The sequence below is a fragment of the Rutidosis leptorrhynchoides genome, chromosome 1 (assembly GCF_046630445.1).
Source record: "Rutidosis leptorrhynchoides isolate AG116_Rl617_1_P2 chromosome 1, CSIRO_AGI_Rlap_v1, whole genome shotgun sequence".
NCBI classification, from domain to species: Eukaryota; Viridiplantae; Streptophyta; class Magnoliopsida; order Asterales; family Asteraceae; genus Rutidosis; species Rutidosis leptorrhynchoides.
The window spans coordinates 393,084,575-393,104,907 of NC_092333.1; positions in this window are offsets into that span (position 1 = coordinate 393,084,575).

The following is a 20,333-nucleotide window of genomic DNA, read 5'->3' on the forward strand; positions in this document are numbered from 1 at the left end:
ATCATAGTTTTTAATTAACTAACCCAAAACAGCCCGCGGTGTTACTACGACGGCGTAAATCCGGTTTTACGGTGTTTTTCGTGTTTCCAGGTTTTAAATCATTAAGTTAGCATATCATACAGATATAGAACATGTGTTTAGTTGATTTTAAAAGTCAAGTTAGAAGGATTAACTTTTGTTTGCGAACAAGTTTAGAATTAACTAAACTATGTTCTAGTGATTACAAGTTTAAACCTTCGAATAAGATAGCTTTATATGTATGAATCGAATGATGTTATGAACATCATTACTACCTTAAGTTCCTTGGATAAACCTACTGGAAAAGAGAAAAATAGATCTAGCTTCAATGGATCCTTGGATGGCTCGAAGTTCTTGAAGCAGAATCATGACACGAAAACAAGTTCAAGTAAGATCATCACTTGAAATAAGATTGTTATAGTTATAGAAATTGAACCAAAGTTTGAATATGATTATTACCTTGTATTAGAATGATAACCTACTATAAGAAACAAAGATTTCTTGAGGTTGGATGATCACCTTACAAGATTGGAAGTGAGCTAGCAAACTTGAAAGTATTCTTGATTTTATGAAACTAGAACTTTTGGAATTTATGAAGAACACTTAGAACTTGAAGATAGAACTTGAGAGAGATCAATTAGATGAAGAAAATTGAAGAATGAAAGTGTTTGTAGGTGTTTTTGGTCGTTGGTGTATGGATTAGATATAAAGGATATGTAATTTTGTTTTCATGTAAATAAGTCATGAATGATTACTCATATTTTTGTAATTTTATGAGATATTTCATGCTAGTTGCCAAATGATGGTTCCCACATGTGTTAGGTGACTCACATGGGCTGCTAAGAGCTGATCATTGGAGTGTATATACCAATAGTACATACATCTAAAAGCTGTGTATTGTACGAGTACGAATACGGGTGCATACGAGTAGAATTGTTGATGAAACTGAACGAGGATGTAATTGTAAGCATTTTTGTTAAGTAGAAGTATTTTGATAAGTGTCTTGAAGTCTTTCAAAAGTGTATAAATACATATTAAAACACTACATGTATATACATTTTAACTGAGTCGTTAAGTCATCGTTAGTCGTTACATGTAAATGTTGTTTTGAAACCTTTAGGTTTACGATCTTGTTAAATGTTGTTAACCCAATGTTTATAATATCAAAAGAGATTTAAAATTATTATATTATCATGATATTATGATGTACGAATATATCTTAATATGATATATATACATTAAATGTCGTTACAACGATAATCGTTACATATATGTCTCGTTTCAAAATCATTAAGTTAGTAGTCTTGTTTTTACATATGTAGTTCATTGTTAATATACTTAATGATATGTTTACTTATAATAATATCATGTTAACTATATATATAACCATATATATGTCATCATATAGTTTTTACAAGTTTTAACGTTCGTTCGTGAATCACCGGTCAACTTGGGTAGTCAATTGTCTATATGAAACCTATTTCAATTAATCAAGTCTTAACAAGTTTGATTGCTTAATATGTTGGAAACATTTAATCATGTAAATATCAATCTCAATTAATATATATAAACATGGAAAAGTTCGGGTCACTACAGTACCTACCCGTTAAATAAATTTCGTCCCGAAATTTTAAGCTGTTGAAGGTGTTGACGAATCTTCTGGAAAGAGATGCGGGTATTTCTTCTTCATCTGATCTTCACGCTCCCAGGTGAACTCGGGTCCTCTACGAGCATTCCATCGAACCTTAACAATTGGTATCTTGTTTTGCTTAAGTCTTTTAACCTCACGATCCATTATTTCGACGGGTTCTTCGATGAATTGAAGTTTTTCGTTGATTTGGATTTCATCTAACGGAATAGTGAGATCTTCTTTAGCAAAACATTTCTTCAAATTCGAGACGTGGAAAGTGTTATGTACAGCCGCGAGTTGTTGAGGTAACTCAAGTCGGTAAGCTACTGGTCCGACACGATCAATAATCTTGAATGGTCCAATATACCTTGGATTTAATTTCCCTCGTTTACCAAATCGAACAAAGCCTTTCCAAGGTGCAACTTTAAGCATGACCATCTCTCCAATTTTAAATTCTATATCTTTTCTTTTAATGTCAGCGTAGCTCTTTTGTCGACTTTGGGCGGTTTTCAACCGTTGTTGAATTTGGATGATCTTCTCGGTAGTTTCTTGTATAATCTCCGGACCCGTAATCTGTCTATCCCCCACTTCACTCCAACAAATCGGAGACCTGCACTTTCTACCATAAAGTGCTTCAAACGGCGCCATCTCAATGCTTGAATGGTAGCTGTTGTTGTAGGAAAATTCTGCTAACGGTAGATGTCGATCCCAACTGTTTCCAAAATCAATAACACATGCTCGTAGCATGTCTTCAAGCGTTTGTATCGTCCTTTCGCTCTGCCCATCAGTTTGTGGATGATAGGCAGTACTCATGTCTAGACGAGTTCCTATTGCTTGCTGTAATGTCTGCCAGAATCTTGAAATAAATCTGCCATCCCTATCAGAGATAATAGAGATTGGTATTCCATGTCTGGAGATAACTTCCTTCAAATACAGTCGTGCTAACTTCTCCATCTTGTCATCTTCTCTTATTGGCAGGAAGTGTGCTGATTTGGTGAGACGATCAACTATTACCCAAATAGTATCAAAACCACTTGCAGTCCTTGGCAATTTAGTGATGAAATCCATGGTAATGTTTTCCCATTTCCATTCTGGAATTTCGGGTTGTTGAAGTAGACCTGATGGTTTCTGATGCTCAGCTTTGACCTTAGAACACGTCAAACATTCTCCTACGTATTTAGCAACATCGGCTTTCATACCCGGCCACCAAAAATGTTTCTTGAGATCCTTGTACATCTTCCCCGTTCCAGGATGTATTGAGTATCTGGTTTTATGAGCTTCTCTAAGTACCATTTCTCTCATATCTCCAAATTTTGGTACCCAAATCCTTTCAGCCCTATACCGGGTTCCGTCTTCCCGAATATTAAGATGCTTCTCCGATCTTTTGGGTATTTCATCCTTTAAATTTCCCTCTTTTAAAACTCCTTGTTGCGCCTCCTTTATTTGAGTAGTAAGGTTATTATGAATCATTATATTCATAGATTTTACTCGAATGGGTTCTCTGTCCTTCCTGCTCAAGGCATCGGCTACCACATTTGCCTTCCCCGGGTGGTAACGAATCTCAAAGTCGTAATCATTCAATAATTCAATCCACCTACGCTGCCTCATATTCAGTTGTTTCTGATTAAATATGTGTTGAAGACTTTTGTGGTCGGTATATATAATACTTTTGACCCCATATAAGTAGTGCCTCCAAGTCTTTAATGCAAAAACAACCGCGCCTAATTCCAAATCATGCGTCGTATAATTTTGTTCGTGAATCTTCAATTGTCTAGACGCATAAGCAATCACCTTCGTTCGTTGCATTAATACACAACCGAGACCTTGCTTTGATGCGTCACAATAAATCACAAAATCATCATTCCCTTCAGGCAATGACAATATAGGTGCCGTAGTTAGCTTTTTCTTCAATAACTGAAACGCTTTCTCTTGTTCATCATTCCATTCAAATTTCTTCCCTTTATGCGTTAATGCAGTCAAGGGTTTTGCTATTCTGGAAAAGTCTTGGATGAACCTTCTGTAGTAACCAGCTAGTCCTAAAAACTGGCGTATGTGTTTCGGAGTTTTCGGGGTTTCCCACTTTTCAACAGTTTCTATCTTTGCCGGATCCACCTTAATACCTTCTTTGTTCACTATGTGACCGAGGAATTGAACTTCTTCCAACCAAAATGTACACTTTGAAAACTTAGTGTACAATTCTTCCTTCCTCAATACTTCTAACACCTTTCTCAAATGTTCACCGTGTTCTTGGTCATTCTTTGAGTAAATAAGTATGTCATCAATGAAAACAATGACAAACTTGTCAAGGTATGGTCCACACACTCGGTTCATAAGGTCCATGAACACAGCTGGTGCATTAGTTAAACCAAACGGCATGACCATAAACTCGTAATGACCGTAACGTGTTCTGAAAGCAGTCTTTGGAATATCATCTTCTTTCACCCGCATTTGATGATACCCGGAACGTAAGTCAATCTTTGAATAAACAGACGAGCCTTGTAGTTGATCAAATAAGTCGTCGATTCTTGGTAGTGGGTAGCGATTCTTGATGGTAAGTTTGTTCAACTCTCGGTAGTCGATACACAACCTGAATGTACCATCTTTCTTCTTGACAAACAAAACAGGAGCTCCCCACGGTGATGTGCTTGGTCGAATGAAACCACGCTCTAAAAGTTCTTGTAATTGGCTTTGCAGTTCTTTCATTTCGCTGGGTGCGAGTCTGTAAGGAGCACGAGCTATTGGTGCAGCTCCTGGTACAAGATCTATTTGAAATTCAACGGATCGATGTGGGGGTAATCCCGGTAATTCTTTCGGAAATACATCGGGAAATTCTTTTGCAATGGGAACATCATTGATGCTCTTTTCTTCAGTTTGAACTTTCTCGACGTGTGCTAGAACAGCATAGCAACCTTTTTTTATTAGTTTTTGTGCCTTCAAATTACTAATAAGATGAAGCTTCGTGTTGCCCTTTTCTCCGTACACCATTAAGGGTTTTCCTTTTTCTCGTATAATGCGAATTGCATTTTTGTAACAAACGATCTCTGCTTTCACTTCTTTCAACCAGTCCATACCGATTATCACATCAAAACTCCCTAACTCTACTGGTATCGAATCAATCTTAAATGTTTCGCTAACCAGTTTAATTTCTCGATTCCGACATATATTATCTGCTGAAATTAATTTACCATTTGCTAATTCGAGTAAAAATTTACTATCCAAAGGCGTCAATGGACAACTTAATTTAGCACAAAAATCTCTACTCATATAGCTTCTATCTGCACCCGAATCAAATAAAACGTAAGCAGATTTATTGTCAATAAGAAACGTACCCGTAACAAGCTCCGGGTCTTTCTGTGCCTCTGCCGCATTAATATTGAAAACTCTTCCGCGGCCTTGTCCATTCGTGTTCTCCTGGTTCGGGCAATTTCTAATAATGTGGCCCGGTTTTCCACATTTATAACAAACTACATTGGCATAACTTACTCCGACACTACTTGCTCCGCCATTACTCGTTCCGACACCATTTGTTCCTTTCGTTCTATTAACCCCTGGTCCGTAAACCTCACACTTCACCGCGCTATGACCATTTCTTTTACACTTGTTGCAAAATTTGGTGCAGAACCCCGAGTGATACTTTTCACACCTTTGGCATAGCTGCTTCTGATTGTTGTTGTTGTTGCGGTTATTATTGTTATTGGGATGATTGTTGTAGTTGCTGTTGCTGCTGTTGTTGTTGTTGTTGTTAGGCCGTTTGTTGTAGTTGCGATTGATGTTGCGATTGTTGGGATAATTGTTGCGATTATTGTTGTAATTGCTGTTGTTGTTGTATTGGTGATTCTTATCACCGTTATCCTCCCACTTTCTTTTGACTTGCTTCACATTGGCCTCTTCAGCAGTCTGTTCTTTAATTCTTTCTTCAATCTGGTTCACTAGTTTGTGAGCCATTCTACATGCCTGTTGTATAGAGGCGGGCTCGTGTGAACTTATATCTTCTTGGATTCTTTCCGGTAATCCTTTCACAAATGCGTCGATCTTCTCTTCCTCATCTTCGAATGCTCCCGGACACAATAGGCACAATTCTGTGAATCATCTTTCGTACGTGGTAATATCAAATCCTTGGGTTCGTAACCCTCTAAGTTCTGTCTTGAGCTTATTGACCTCGGTTCTGGGACGGTACTTCTCGTTCATCAAGTGCTTGAATGCTGACCACGGTAGTGCGTACGCATCGTCTTGTCCCACTTGCTCTAGATAGGTATTCCACCATGTTAACGCAGAACCTGTGAAGGTATGCGTAGCATACTTCACTTTGTCCTCTTCGGTACACTTACTTATGGCAAACACCGATTCGACCTTCTCGGTCCACCGTTTCAATCCGATCAGTCCTTCGGTTCCATCAAATTCCAAAGGTTTGCAGGCAGTAAATTCTTTGTAGGTGCATCCTACACGATTTCCTGTACTGCTAGATCCAAGGTTATTGTTGGTATGTAGCGCAGCCTGTACTGCGGCTATGTTTGAAGCTAAAAAAGTACGGAATTCCTCTTCATTCATATTCACAGTGTGTCGAGTAGGCGGTGCCATTTCCTTCAAAATAGTCAAATGGAACAAGTTAATCATACAGAATATTAAGAGTAGTTAATAGTATTTCGTAGCATAATATGAACTCATTTATAAAAGCTTTTTCTTCATATTAGCGTTTTATAAGTTTAAATTCGGGTAGTACCTACCCGTTAAGTTCATACTTAGTAGCTAATATACAATTCAACTACTACAATTCTATATGAAAAACTGGTTATAATAATATTTCGCGTTCAAACTTTTATACAATATTTTACAAACTTACAATACCGCTTATTTTACATAAAGCATGAAATATAGCACACAATAACTTTGATACAAGATAGTTGTGAAGATAATTCTAGCTAGTACACAAGTCGTTCAGCAAAGGCAATAAAGACACGTAATTCATACGTCCAGAAACAAGTCATGCATTCTGGTTTTACTAGGACTACTTCCCATCCTTGGTCTTGTGGAACATAACCGTTATGGCCGTTGATAAGACAGCGTGTTGTAACGTCGTCAAAGGGACGAGGGTTACGTAATGTCCAACAGTCCCGTAGCAATCTAAAAACCTCATTTCTTACCCCAATTACCGACTCCGTCACTTGTGGAAACATTTTGTTTAATAGTTGTAGCCCGATGTTCTTGTTCTCACTTTGGTGAGAAGCGAACATTACTAATCCGTAAGCATAACATGCTTCTTTATGTTGCATGTTAGCCGCTTTTTCTAAATCACGAAGTCCAATATTCAGATATATTGAGTCAAAATAATTTCTTAACCCGTTGCGTAAAATAGCATTTGGGTTCCCCGCAATATATGCGTCAAAGTAAACACATCGTAACTTATGGGTTTCCCAATGTGCTATCCCCCATCTTTCAAACGAAAGTCTCTTATAAACCAAGACATTCTTGGAACGTTCTTCGAATGTCTTACAAACTGATCTCGCCTTAAATAGTTGTGCCGAGGAATTCCGGCCGACTCTAGACAAGATTTCATCAATCATGTCTCCGGGTAGGTCTCTTAAAATATTGGGTTGTCTATCCATTTTGTGTTTTTAAACTGTAAAATAGACAAGAGTTAGATTCATAAAAAAATACTTATTAATACAAGCAATTTTTACATATATCATAAAGCATAAGAACACTATATTACATATATTACACCACACGAATACAACTATCTTATTCCGACTCGTTCGTTTCTTCTTCTTCGGTTTTGGTTCGTTTTGCCAAGTTTCTAGGGATATATGATGTTCCCCTAATACGAGCCGTCGTTGTCCACATTGGTTTAGAAAAACCTGGTGGTTTAGAGGTTCCCGGGTCATTGTTACAACTTAAGGACTTCGTGGGTTGACGATACATATAAAGTTCATCGGGGTTGGAATTAGATTTCTCTATTTTTATGCCCTTTCCCTTATTATTTTCTTTTGCCTTTTTAAATTCAGTTGGGGTAATTTCTATAACATCATTGGAATTCTCGTCGGAATCCGATTCATCGAAGAATTGGCAATCCTCCCAATATTTTGCTTCCTTGGCGGAAACACCATTGACCATAATTAACCTTGGTCGGTTGGTTGAGGATTCTCTTTTACTTAACCGTTTTATTATTTCCCCCACCGGTTCCGATTCTTCTTCCGGTTCCGATTCTTCTTCCGGTTCCGATTCTTCTTCCGGTTCCGACTCTTCTTCCGGTTCCTCTTCGGGAACTTGTGAATCAGTCCACGAATCATTCCAATTTACATTTGACTCTTCATTATTATTAGGTGAGTCAATGGGACTTGTTCTAGAGGTAGACATCTATCACATAATATCAAACACGTTAAGAGATTAATATATCACATAATATTCATATGTTAAAAATATATAGTTTCCAAAAAAAATGTTAAGCAATCATTTTTAAAGAAAACACGGTCGAAGTCCAGAATCACTAATGCATCCTAACAAACTCGATAAGACACACTAATGCAAATTTTCTGGTTCTCTAAGACCAACGCTCTGATACCAACAGAAATGTCCCGTTCTTATTGATTAAAAACGTTCCATATTAATTGATTTCGTTGCGAGGTTTTGACCTCTATATGAGACGTTTTTCAAAGACTGCATTCATTTTAAAACAAACCATAACCTTTATTTCATCAATAAAGGTTAAAAAAGCTTTACGTAGATTATCAAATAATGATAATCTAAAATATCCTGTTTACACACGACCATTACATAATGGTTTACAATACAAATATGTTACAACAAAATAATTTTCTTGAATGCAGTTTTTACACAATATCATACAAGCATGGACTCCAAATCTCGTCCTTATTTAAGTATGCGACAGCGGAAGCTCTTAATAATCACCTGAGAATAAACATGCTTAAAACGTCAACAAAAATGTTGGTGAGTTATAGGTTTAACCTATATATATCAAATCATAATAATAGACCACAAGATTTCATATTTCAATACACATCCCATACATAGAGATAAAAATCATTCATATGGTGAACACCTGGTAACCGACATTAACAAGATGCATATATAAGAATATCCCCATCATTCCGGGACACCCTTCGGATATGATATAAATTTCGAAGTACTAAAGCATCCGGTACTTTGGATGGGGTTTGTTAGGCCCAATAGATCTATCTTTAGGATTCGCGTCAATTAGGGTGTCTGTTCCCTAATTCTTAGATTACCAGACTTAATAAAAAGGGGCATATTCGATTTCGATAATTCAACCATAGAATGTAGTTTCACGTACTTGTGTCTACTTTGTAAATCATTTATAAAACCTGCATGTATTCTTATCCCAAAAATATTAGATTTTAAAAGTGGGACTATAACTCACTTTCACAGATTTTTACTTCGTCGGAAAGTAAGACTTGGCCACTGGTTGATTCACGAACCTATAATAATATATACATATATATCAAAGTATGTTCAAAATATATTTACAACACTTTTAATATATTTTGATGTTTTAAGTTTATTAAGTCAGCTGTCCTCGTTAGTAACCTACAACTAGTTGTCCACAGTTAGATGTACAGAAATAAATCGATAAATATTATCTTGAATCAATCCACGACCCAGTGTATACGTATCTCAGTATTGATCACAACTCAAACTATATATATTTTGGAATCAACCTCAACCCTGTATAGCTAACTCCAACATTCACATATAGAGTGTCTATTGTTGTTCCGAAATATATATAGATGTGTCGATATGATAGGTCGAAATATTGTATACGTGTCTATGGTATCTCAAGATTACATAATATACAATACAAGTTGATTAAGTTATGGTTGGAATAGATTTGTTACCAATTTTCACGTAGCTAAAATGAGAAAAATTATCCAATCTTGTTTTACCCATAACTTCTTCATTTTAAATCCGTTTTGAGTGAATCAAATTGCTATGGTTTCATATTGAACTCTATTTTATGAATCTAAATAGAAAAATTATAGGTTTATAGTCAGAAAAATAAGTTACAAGTCGTTTTTGTAAAGGTAGTCATTTCAGTCGAAAGAACGACGTCTAGATGACCATTTTAGAAAACATACTTCCACTTTGAGTTTAACCATAATTTTTGGATATAGTTTCATGTTCATAATAAAAATCATTTTCTCAGAATAACAACTTTTAAATCAAAGTTTAGCATAGTTTTTAATTAACTAACCCAAAACAGCCCGCGGTGTTACTACGACGGCGTAAATCCGGTTTTACGGTGTTTTTCGTGTTTCCAGGTTTTAAATCATTAAGTTAGCATATCATACAGATATAGAACATGTGTTTAGTTGATTTTAAAAGTCAAGTTAGAAGGATTAACTTTTGTTTGCGAACAAGTTTAGAATTAACTAAACTATGTTCTAGTGATTACAAGTTTAAACCTTCGAATAAGATAGCTTTATATGTATGAATCGAATGATGTTATGAACATCATTACTACCTTAAGTTCCTTGGATAAACCTACTGGAAAAGAGAAAAATAGATCTAGCTTCAATGGATCCTTGGATGGCTCGAAGTTCTTGAAGCAGAATCATGACACGAAAACAAGTTCAAGTAAGATCATCACTTAAAATAAGATTGTTATAGTTATAGAAATTGAACCAAAGTTTGAATATGATTATTACCTTGTATTAGAATGATAACCTACTATAAGAAACAAAGATTTCTTGAGGTTGGATGATCACCTTACAAGATTGGAAGTGAGCTAGCAAACTTGAAAGTATTCTTGATTTTATGAAACTAGAACTTTTGGAATTTATGAAGAACACTTAGAACTTGAAGATAGAACTTGAGAGAGATCAATTAGATGAAGAAAATTGAAGAATGAAAGTGTTTGTAGGTGTTTTTGGTCGTTGGTGTATGGATTAGATATAAAGGATATGTAATTTTGTTTTCATGTAAATAAGTCATGAATGATTACTCATATTTTTGTAATTTTATGAGATATTTCATGCTAGTTGCCAAATGATGGTTCCCACATGTGTTAGGTGACTCACATGGGCTGCTAAGAGCTGATCATTGGAGTGTATATACCAATAGTACATACATCTAAAAGCTGTGTATTGTACGAGTACGAATACGGGTGCATACGAGTAGAATTGTTGATGAAACTGAACGAGGATGTAATTGTAAGCATTTTTGTTAAGTAGAAGTATTTTGATAAGTGTCTTGAAGTCTTTCAAAAGTGTATGAATACATATTAAAACACTACATGTATATACATTTTAACTGAGTCGTTAAGTCATCGTTAGTCGTTACATGTAAATGTTGTTTTGAAACCTTTAGGTTAACGATCTTGTTAAATGTTGTTAACCCAATGTTTATAATATCAAAAGAGATTTAAAATTATTATATTATCATGATATTATGATGTACGAATATATCTTAATATGATATATATACATTAAATGTCGTTACAACGATAATCGTTACATATATGTCTCGTTTCAAAATCATTAAGTTAGTAGTCTTTTTTTTACATATGTAGTTCATTGTTAATATACTTAATGATATGTTTACTTATCATAATATCATGTTAACTATATATATAACCATATATATGTCATCATATAGTTTTTACAAGTTTTAACGTTCGTGAATCACCGGTCAACTTGGGTAGTCAATTGTCTATATGAAACCTATTTCAATTAATCAAGTCTTAACAAGTTTGATTGCTTAATATGTTAGAAACATTTAATCATGTAAATATCAATCTCAATTAATATATATAAACATGGAAAAGTTCGGGTCACTACACTCGGGTCCTCTACGAGCATTCCATCGAACCTTAACAATCGGTATCTTGTTTTGTTTAAGTCTCTTAACCTCACGATCCATTATTTCGACGGGTTCTTCAATGAATTGAAGTTTTTCATTGATTTGGATTTCGTCCAACGGAATAGTGAGATCTTCTTTAGCAAAACATTTATTCAAATTTGAGACGTGGAAAGTTTATGTACAGCCGCGAGTTGTTGAGGTAGCTCCAGTTGGTAAGCTACTGGTCCGACACGATCTATAATCTTGAATGGTCCAATGTACCTTGGATTTAGTTTCCCCCGTTTACCAAATCGAACAACGCCTTTCCAAGGTGAAACCTTAAGCATGACCATTTCTCCAATTTCAAACTCTATATCATTTCTTTTACTGTCCGCGTAGCTCTTTTGTCGACTCTGGGCGGTTTTCAATCTTTGTTGAATTTGGATGATTTTCTCGGTAGTTTATTGTATTATCTCCGGACCCGTAATCTGTCTATCCCCCACTTCACTCCAACAAATCGGAGACCTGCACTTTCTACCATAAAGTGCTTCAAACGGCGCCATCTCAATGCTTGAATGGTAGCTGTTGTTATAGGAAAATTCTGCTAACGGTAGATGTCGATCCCAACTGTTTTCGAAATCAATAACACAAGCTCGTAGCATGTCTTCAAGCGTTTGTATCGTCCTTTCACTCTGCCCATCAGTTTGTGGATGATAGGCAGTACTCATGTCTAGACGAGTTCCCAATGCTTGCTGTAATGTCTGCCAGAATCTTGAAATAAATCTGCCATCCCTATCAGAGATAATAGAGATTGGTATTCCATGTCTGGAGACGACTTCCTTCAAATACAGTCATGCTAACTTCTCCATCTTGTCATCTTCTCTTATTGGTAGGAAGTGTGCTGACTTGGTGAGACGATCAACTATTACCCAAATAGTATCATAACCACTTGCAGTCCTTGGCAATTTAGTAATGAAATCCATGGTAATGTTTTCCCATTTCCATTCCGGGATTTCAGGTTGTTGTAGTAGACCTGATGGTTTCTGATGTTCAGCTTTGACCTTAGAACACGTCAAACATTCTCCTTCATATTTAGCAATATCGGCTTTCATACCTGGCCACCAAAAATGTTTCTTAAGATCCTTGTACATCTTCCCCGTTCCAGGATGTATTGAGTATCTGGTTTTATGAGCTTCTCTAAGTACCATTTCTCTAATATCTCCAAATTTTGGTACCCAAATTCTTTCAGCCCTATATCGGGTTCCGTCTTCCCGAATATTAAGATGCTTCTCCGATCCTTTGGGTATTTCATCCTCTAAATTTTCCTCTTTTAAAACTCCTTGTTGCGCCTCCTTTATTTGAGTAGTAAGGTTAGTGTGAATCATTATATTCATAGATTTTACTCGAATGGGTTCTCTGTCCTTTCTGCTCAAGGCGTCGGCTACCACATTTGCCTTCCCCGGGTGGTAACGAATCTCAAAGTCGTAATCATTCAACAATTCAATCCACCTACGCTGCCTCATATTCAGTTGTTTCTGATTAAATATGTGTTGAAGACTTTTGTGGTCGGTATATATAATACTTTTGACCCCATATAAGTAGTGCCTCCAAGTCTTTAATGCAAAAACAACCGCGCCTAATTCCAAATCATGCGACGTATAATTTTTCTCGTGAATCTTCAATTGTCTAGATGCATAAGCAATCACCTTCGTTCGTTGCATTAATACACAACCGAGACCTTGCTTTGATGCGTCACAATAAATCACAAAATCATCATTCCCTTCAGGCAATGACAATATAGGTGCCGTAGTTAGCTTTTTCTTCAATAATTGAAACGCCTTCTCTTGTTCATCCTTCCATTCAAATTTCTTCCCTTTATGCGTTAATGCAGTCAAGGGTTTTGCTATTTTGGAGAAATCTTGGATGAATCTTCTGTAGTAACCAGCCAATCCTAAAAATTGACGTATATACTTCGGAGTTTTTGGGGTTTCCCACTTTTCAACGGTTTTGATCTTTGCCGGGTCCACCTGGATACCTTCTTTGTTCACTATGTGACCGAGGAATTGAACTTCTTCCAACCAAAATGCACACTTTGAAAACTTAGCGTACAGTTTTTCTTTCCTCAATACTTCTAGCACTTTTCTCAAATGTTCTTCGTGCTCTTGATCATTCTTTGAGTAAATAAGTATGTCATCGATGAAAACAATGACAAAATTGTCAAGATATGGCCCACACACTCGGTTCAAAAGGTCCATGAACACAACTGGTGCGTTAGTCAATCCAAACGGCATAACCATAAACTCGTAATGACCATAACGCGTCCTAAAAGCAGTTTTTGGAATATCATCCTCCTTTACTCGCATTTGATGATATCCAAAACGTAAATTGATCTTCGAATAAACTGACGAGCCATGTAGTTGATCAAATAAGTCGTCAATTCTCGGCAGTGGATAACAGTTTTTGATGGTAAGTTTGTTCAACTCTCTGTAGTCAATACACAACCTAAATGTACCATCCTTCTTCTTGACAAACAAAACAGGAGCTCCCCATGGTGATGTGCTTGGTCGAATGAAACCACGTTCTAATAGTTCTTGCAGTTGGCTTTGCAGTTCTTTCATCTCGCTGGGTACGAGTCTGTAAAGAGCACGAGCTATTGGTGCAGCTCCTGGTACAAGATCTATTTGAAATTCAACAGATCGATGTGGAGGTAGTCCCGGTAATTCTTTTGAAAATACATCAGGAAATTCTTTTGCGACGGGAACATCATTGATGCTCTTTTCTTCAGTTTGTACTTTCTTGACGTGTGCTAGAACAGCATAGCAACTTTTTCTTATTAGTTTTTGTGCCTTCAAATTACTAATAAGATGTAGCTTCATGTTGCCTTTTTCTCCGTACACCATTAAGGGTTCTCCTTCTTCTCGTACAATGCGAATTGCATTTTTATAACATACGATCTCTGCTTTCACATTCTTCAGCCAGTCCATGCCAACTATTACATCAAAACTCCCTAACTCTACTGGTATCAAATCAATCTTAAATATTTCGCTACCCAATTTAATTTCTCGATTCCGGCATATATTATCTGCTGAAATTAATTTACCGTTTGCTAATTCGAGTAAAAATTTACTATCCAACGGTGTCAATGGACAACTTAATTTAGCACAAAAATCTCTACTCATATAGCTTCTATCTGCACCCGAATCAAATAAAACGTAAGCAGATTTATTGTCAATAAGAAACGTACCCGTAACAAGCTCCGGGTCTTCCCGTGCCTCTGCCGTATTAATATTGAAAACTCTTCCGCGGCCTTTTCCATTCGTGTTCTCCTGGTATGGGAAATTTCTAATAATGTGGCCCAGTTTTCCACATTTATAACAAACTACATTGGCATAACTTGCTCCGATACTACTTGCTCCGCCATTACTCGTTCCGACATCATTTGTTCCTTTCGTTCTGTTTACCCCTGGTCCGTAGACCTCACACTTCGCCGCGCTATGACCATTTCTTTTACACTTGTTGCAAAATTTGGTGCAGAACCCCGAGTGATACTTTTCACAACTTTGGCATAGATGCTTCTGATTGTTGTTGTTGTTGCAGTTGTTATTGTTGTTGGGATGATTGTTGTAGTAGTAGTTGTTGTTGTTGTTGTTGTTGTTGTTGTTGTTGTTGTTGTTGTTGTTGTTGTTGTTGTTGTTGTTGTTGTTGTTGTTGGGCCGTTTGTTGTAGTTGCGATTGATGTTGCGATTGTTGGGATAATTGTTGCGATTATTATTGTAATTGCTGTTGTTGTTGTATTGGTGATTCTTATCACCGTTTTCCTCCCACTTTCTTTTGACTTGCTTCACATTGGCCTCTTCAGCAGTCTGTTCTTTAATTCTTTCCTCAATCTGGTTCACTAATTTGTGAGCCATTCTACATGCCTGTTGTATGGAGGCGGGCTCGTGTGAACTTATATCTTCTTGGATTCTTTCCGGTAATCCTTTCACAAACGCGTCGATCTTTTCTTCCTCATCTTCGAACGCTCCCGGACACAATAGGCACAATTCTGTGAATCGTCTTTCGTACGTGGTAATATCAAATCCTTGGGTTCGTAACCCTCTAAGTTCTGTTTTGAGCTTATTGACCTCGGTTCTGGGACGGTACTTCTCGTTCATCAAGTGCTTGAATGCTGACCACGGTAGTGCGTACGCATCATCTTGTCCCACTTGCTCTAGATAGGTATTCCATCATGTTAACGCAGAACCTGTGAAGGTATGCGTAGTGTACTTCACTTTGTCCTCTTCAGTACACTTACTTATGGCAAACACCGATTCGACCTTCTCGGTCCACCGTTTCAATCCGATCGGTCCTTCGGTTCCATCAAATTCCAAAGGTTTGCAGGCAGTGAATTCTTTGTAGGTGCATCCTTCACGATTTCCTGTACTGCTAGATCCAAGGTTATTGTTGGTATGTAGCGCAGCCTGTACTGCGGCTATGTTTGAAGTTAGAAAAGTACGGAATTCCTCTTCATTCATATTCACGATGTGTCGAGTAGTCGGTGCCGTTTCCTTCAAAATAGTCAAATGGAACAAGTTAATCATACAGAATATTAAGAGTAGTTAATAGTATTTCGTAGCATAATATGAACTCATTTATAAAAGCTTTTTCTTCATATTAGTGTTTTATAAGTTTAAATTCGGGTAGTACCTACCCTTAAGTTCATACTTAGTAGCTAATATACAATTCAACTACTACAATTCTATATGAAAAACTGATTATAATAATATTTCGCGTTCAAACTTTTATACAATATTTTACAAACTTACAATACCGCTTATTTTACATAAAGCATGAAATATAGCACACAATAACTTTGATACAAGATATTTGTGAAGATAATTCTAGCTAGTACACAAGTCGTTCAGCAAAGGCAATAAAGACACGTAATTCATACGTCCAGAAACAAGTCATGCATTCTAGTTTTACTAGGACTACTTCCCATCCTTGGTCTTGTGGAACATAACCGTTATGGCCGTTGATAAGACAGCGTGTTGTAACGTTGTCAAAGGGACGTAGGTTACGTAATGACCAACAGTCTCGTAATAACCTAAAAACCTCATTTCTTACCCCAATTACCGACTCCGTCACTTGTGGGAACGTTTTGTTTAATAGTTGTAGCCCGATGTTTTTTTTCTCAATTTGGTGAGAAGCGAACATTACTAAGCCGTAAGCATAACATGCTTCTTTATGTTGCATGTTAGCCGCGTTTTCTAAATCACGAAGTCCTATATTCGGATATATTAGTCAAAATAATTTCTTAACCCGTTGCGTAAAATAGCATTTGGGTTCCCCGCAATATATGCGTCAAAGTAAACACATCGTAACTTATAGATTTCCCAATGTGATATCCTCCATCTTTCGAACGAAAGCCTTTTATAAACCAAGGAATTTTTGGAACGTTCTTCGAATGTCTTACAAACTGATCTCGCCTTAAATAGTTGTGCTGGGGAATTCTGACCGACTCTAGACAAGATTTCATCAATCATGTCTCCGGGTAGGTCTCTTAAAATATTGGGTTGTCTATCCATTTTGTGTTTTTATACTGTAAAATAGACAAGAGTTAGATTCATAAAAAAAATACTTATTAATACAAGCAATTTTTACATATATCATAAAGCATAAGCACACTATATTACATATATTACACCACACGAATACAACTATCTTATTCTGACTCGCTCGTTTCTTCTTCTTCGGTTTTGGTTCATTTTGAAAAGTTTCTAGGGATATATGATGTTCCCCTAATACGAGCCGTCGTTTTCCACATTGGTTTAGAAAAACCTGGTGGTTTAGAGGTTCCCGAGTTATTGTCACAACTTAAGAAATACGGGTGTTGATGATACATATAAAGTTCATCGGGTTTGGAAACAAATTTCTCTATTTTTATGCCCTTTCCCTTATTGTTCTCTTTTGCCATATTAAATTGTGTTGGGGTAATTTCTATAACATCATCGGATTCCTTGTCGGGTTCCGATTCATTGGAGAATTGGTAATCCTCCCAATACTTTGCGTCCTTGACGGAAACACCATTGACCATAATTAACTTTGGTTGGTTGGTTGAGGATTTTCTTCTACTTAACCGTTTTATTATTTCCCCCACTGGTTCTATTTCTTCTTCCGGTTCCGATTCTTCTTCCGGTTCCGACTCTTCTTCCGGTTCCTCTTCGGGAACTTGTGAATCAGTCCACGAATTATTCCAATTTACATTTGAGTCTTCATTATTATTAGGTGAGTCAATGGGACTTGTTCTAGAGGTAGACATCTATCACATAATATCAAACACGTTAAGAGATTAATATATCACATAATATTTACATGTTAATAATATATAGTTTCCAACAAAAATGTTAAGCAATCATTTTTAAAGAAAACACGGTCGAAGTCCAGACTCACTAATGCATCCTAACAAACTCGATAAGACACACTAATGCAAATTTTTCTGGTTCTCTAAGACCAACGCTCGGATACCAACTGAAATGTCCCGTTCTTATTGATTAAAAACGTTCCATATTAATTGATTTCGTTGCGAGGTTTTGACCTCTATATGAGACGTTTTTCAAAGACTTCATTCATTTTTAAAACAAACCATAACATTTATTTCATAAATAAAGGTTTAAAAAGCTTTACGTAGATTATCAAATAATGATAATCTAAAATATCCTGTTTACACACGACCATTACATAATGGTTTACAATACAAATATGTTACATTGAAATCAGTTTCTTGAATGCAGTTTTTACACAATATCATACAAACATGGACTCCAAATCTTGTCCTTATTTTAGTATGCAACAGCGAAAGCTCTTAGTATTCACCTGAGAATAAACATGCTTTAAACGTCAACAAAAATGTTGGTGAGTTATAGGTTTAACCTATATATATCAAATCGTAACAATAGACCACAAGATTTCATATTTTAATACACATCCCATACATAGAGATAAAAATCATTCTGTAACAGCCCGAGTACAACCCGTAGTGGATATTGTCCGCTTTGCCCCGACGCACGGTGGCTCATGGTTTTGATTCTCAGGACTCACCCTCAAAACGCGTCCACTAGAGGAGGTATCCACACCCTTTATAAGGGGTGTTTCGTTCTCCTCCCCCACCGATGTGGGATGAGTTCTCACACTCTCCCCCACTCAGGACACTGCGTCCCCGCAGTGCACATCGATGAGGGCCCCAGCTCTGATACCATCTTGTAACAGCCCGAGTACAACCCGTAGTGGATATTGTCCGCTTTGCCCCGACGCACGGTGGCTCACGGTTTTGTTTCTCGGGACTCACCCTTAAAACGCGTCCACTAGAGGAGGTATCCACACCCTTTATAAGGAGTGTTTCGTTCTCCTCCCCCACCGATGTGGGATGAGTTCTCACACTTGTAACAACCCAACCCGTTAACCAACCAATAACGCAGGAGAAAAAAAAATATTTTGCTGGCACAGCACATGGCGCGGCGCGCCATATGGCCGCGCGGCGCGCCAAAGTGGCCTGTCCAAAAAGTCATGAAATGCGAAAATGTTTGACCACTTCCCGACGTATTTAGACAAAACGCTTTTAACCATACATTAATATATGTAGAACTACCACGTTCCATTAATAAAATTAGTTTTACGAAGACCGGGCCCACATTGGCCGTTTTACGACTTTCGTACGAAAATACAAGTTTTCAACCACATGATTTGTAATACAAAATTAAGGTCGAGCATGGCGATTGGGGATACGCTACCCAATCCTAATCAATCCAAAAGCAAGCCTTCTAAAGCAACTACGCGAGTCCACTAGTCCCCGCTTACCCGAGCCTCCGCATCCATGCAATCTATAAAAAGTCAACAACGAGAGGGTAAGCTAACGCTTAGTGAGTGAAAATATACTACATACATATATATGTATAAAATGGACACGCCACAATAATAATCAAATAGCGCATACCGAAGCATCCAAGTATAAGGCAAGCTAAACCTAGCATACCGTACGTTCACTAAGCACAAGCTAACAACACCAACAATATAGTAAGTTCGCAAACAACGTTGCGAACAATGCCAATAAGCTACAACCAGAAGGTTAGCTACATCACGTCAATACAACATTATACGTATACAATATATATATATAACAACGCGTAAAACTCCCAAGGTTAACCATAACGCTATGGTGCTACCGGCTCGTGGTTCACACCATACGCAATTGAGTCATACTCTTTTATAGTGCTACCGGCTCGTGGTTCACACTCGATGCTACCGGCTCGTGGTTCACATCAATTATTTTATAGTGCTACCGGCTCGTGGTTCACACTCGATGCTACCGGCTCGTGGTTCACATCAATTATTTTATAGTGCTACCGGCTCGTGGTTCACACTCGATGCTACCGGCTCGTAGTTCACATCAATTATTTTATAGTGCTACTGGCTCGTGGTTCACACTCGATGCTACCGGCTCGTGGTTCACATCCTATCACACACATACATTATGGCACTACCGGCTCGATGGTTCATACCATAACATTCACAAATAAATACGCCATATACACATACGTATAATTATTCCACTCACAATACTACCCTTCGCCATTGGGGTTATATCTAAGTCCGCATCACAATATTAACCCTTCGCCATTGGGGTTATATAATCCACATCATACCGCGTGTGATAATGTACACACAAATTGTGTACCCCGCCAAAGGTGGCCAACCAAAACGCACAACCGTGCCAATTGGACCTATACACAAGTCCATCAAATCCACCTATATGTGAAGTGAGCTCTATAACCAAGAAACACTTCAACCCGACCCGCACCCATCCTACACATACATATGCACATAGGATATTAAC